Here is a 3,205-nt window from a genome sequence, read left to right as displayed (position 1 = left end):
TATATAGAGAGAGAGAGAGAGAGAGAGAGAGAGAGAGAGAGAGTTTGTTTCTGAGAGCACCACTGGTTTGCTGCTTAACAGTTTAGAACCTCAAATTGTCTTGGTGAAAAAAAAATGGATTGAGCCCTACTTAATGTGAGTATGGCTTAATTGCCACATTCTGTCAGTTATTTTGTCTCAAAGATAGGCAACTTTGGAGAGAGCAGAGGGAAAACTCTACTCTGAGTCATTCCGGGTGTATTCAAGTTATTATCAAGTCACTGACTTGTTAGAGTCTTTCAGATTTCATCAGAGCACATGAAGAGGACAGAATATTCATGAAAAAAGGTTGACATTTAATTTACAGGGCTAAAGAATCTTTATATCTCCTCCTTATTGAAAGATTTTGCCTCTTTTCAGAGTTTCTACTTCCCCTTGTTATGTATGACAAAGCAACACATCATTTTCTAAGACGCTGATGAAGAAATGAGTATTATCTTCAAAGATTTTAACACTGACATTTTAAGAGTCAAATTTCATATCTACTAAGATATGAAATATGTCAACTATTTGGTTATTCCAGATAATTTTTCTTTGGCTGACATATAGTAAAGTCTTGTGGTAAATTATGAAAAGTTAAACAAGACAGTGTGGATTATGGATCACCCCTTCCCAGGTTAAGAGTGGATGTGAAAGTTTGTCTCTTCCTCGTACCCAGTAACCCTTTCCTCTAGTGTATAAGTACATAATAATACAGTATCTTTTTTCTTTCACTTAAGTTCTGTAGATGGAAAAAAAAAACAAAGTTTCATTCTAGAAAATATACAATAAAAAAGCTTTATGAAAAATAACTTTCTCTGTTCTCTCAAAAGCCGTACAGACTAGGTATGTATTATTTTCCTTGGTTTGTGTATTAGGAAACTGACATGCAAATATAAGTCATCCGGCTCAGGTGGTTGTAGTATGTGTGGGAGGCAGGATTGTATCTGATCCAAAGGGCAGGGTTCTATTTGCCTTAGTTATCTGTCACTTCTCCTGGGAAAAAGGAAATATTGAGTGCTGTCTGCCCTGAGCACTCTAGCTGACTGGTGATTTCTGGATAGACTCTAAACCTATATGGGCGTATAGAGGACCATCTGCTCCTCACCCTCATGATGAAGGAGCAGAATTTATGACAATTCCTCTCTGTCTCCCTGAATACTGTGGGTCAGTCTGCACACTGCTTCAGCAGAAAGACCTTGACTAAGCAGAGGTGATTCTTCTCCATTGTGGTTTGTACACTGCAGCTTCCTAAGCCTATCCGGAGCCAAAACAAGGCTTTTGTCAAAGGAAGGAAGGAAAATTGAAATGCCCAGGTGAGACTGAATGTAAAACTAAAAACTAAAGCTTGAGAACTGTCATATGCTCAAGGACTAAGAATGAGAAAAAGATGAATTTTATAAGTGGCCATTCTGTTCAACAGTTTTGTTTCTTTTTCATTAGTATATGTTTATGATACATAAAAATTACATTGATCTTCGGGAACTGGTATATACACATATTGCATCTTAATCATTTTAACCTTCCCATCCTCCTCCCATTCCCACGAAATCAGCCTCTCTGTTTCCTATCACATTTATTTTGCTCGTTAAATTATTCATGTTTTGGGTTTCTCATATATGAGAAGCCAGGTAATATTTACCCTGTCTGATTTATTTCACTTATTAATTAAGTGTAAATTATTGAGCTGGGATTTATAGGAACAAAACATAAATGCAAAACCGTCACAAGCAAAATACCCTTTCATAAGCTTTCTGTTTAGTGCTTTCTCTGTCAGGAATCTTGTTATTCAAGATGGGTCTGTCTGGTCAGTTCATACTCGTCAGTAGACAGATTTGATCAGTAGATAGAGTTTACCATCTGTGGTCCATTCAACATTTCTGAATCCATTTTCCTAATCTTTAAAACAAGGAGCCACATTGTTTAACTTATATTTATGACTTTTTGTTTTCAAATTAAGTCAATGGAAAAATATAGCCAAAATGATTTGGACACTGGTACTGTGTAGAACACAAGGAGTAACTTGCTGCTAAGACTGTAATTGGCCAAGATTAAACTTCCAAAATCCCATTTCAGTTATAGCATAAACTCTATCATAATGAATGTTAAATACTTATAAATACTTATACAGAAATATTAATGATTAAATGTTTTCACTTATTGCATTCAAAGGTTTTCTTGGTTATTAAATTCTGAGAAAGAACATCAGAAATAAAAATCACAAGTCATATTCAAAAATTGCTTTGATTTTTTTCTAAGTAGAACCTACCCTATAGTACAGATATAATCTTGCAAATCTCTCCTTGTGATATAAAATTCACTTTTACCCTAACACAAATTATTTTCAAACTTTTAAAAAATTGATGCTATTTACACTATGCTTGGTATTTCAAAAGTAAAAAAAAAAAATGGAGAATTCATTTGTTTCATAAATAGTCTGGATCCATGTTTTAAATATTAAAAATGTGTTCCTTTATATGCAGGAGCCATGTCCCACTGATATAAATAAACATGTTAAATTAACAGATCTTATAAATACATGATTTGATTTTATAAAAAGTTCTGCATGATGACTCAAAGGCATAGCCGTCACTCACAGCTGGAAAACTAAGGCTGGTTCACCATTTTTCTATTGCCCTGGACCTCAGAGGTTTTTGTAGGGAAGATGAGCACCTCAATTTAATGAACTTGTTTTCAATTGGGGTGGAATTGCATGCTAGGTGGTCGGAATGTGATGATATATCATGACCTCAATTAACATGTTTGTGGAGGCCTTTTCTCTCACCCCAGAGATAAAGTGAAAAGCACTTTGGTAAAGTCATTAAAGATGAGTAGCAAGCAACATTCAATTACACATTATTTGTACGTCTGTGAACAATTACCTAACATTTGCTACCTGGGTGACAGTAATTGGCAGAGAGCCGCCAGAGGTGCCAAGCTATGCCTGTGCCTTCAATGTGAGCGAAGAATACAAGAACCTTACTTAAATTACAACAGTCTTGGGGAGCAAGTTTTTCATCACTCATACCCAAGTTGCAAGGTCCCTGGCCTCTAAGTCTGTGGAGTGCTCTCTACCTTCCTAAGCAGAAAGAAGATTCCATTCGATTCAACTGAGATGTTTTTCTTTCATATCTTATAGAGGTTTAGGCCCTCTTAAGACATTATAACTTTTTTTTTTTTTTTTTTT

Source organism: Fukomys damarensis, unplaced genomic scaffold (genome assembly GCF_012274545.1).
Source record: "Fukomys damarensis isolate Sample0158 unplaced genomic scaffold, DMR_v1.0_HiC HiC_scaffold_35, whole genome shotgun sequence".
NCBI classification, from domain to species: Eukaryota; Metazoa; Chordata; class Mammalia; order Rodentia; family Bathyergidae; genus Fukomys; species Fukomys damarensis.
The sequence above is the reverse complement of the archived record's forward strand: the minus strand, read 5'-3'. Positions refer to the sequence as shown.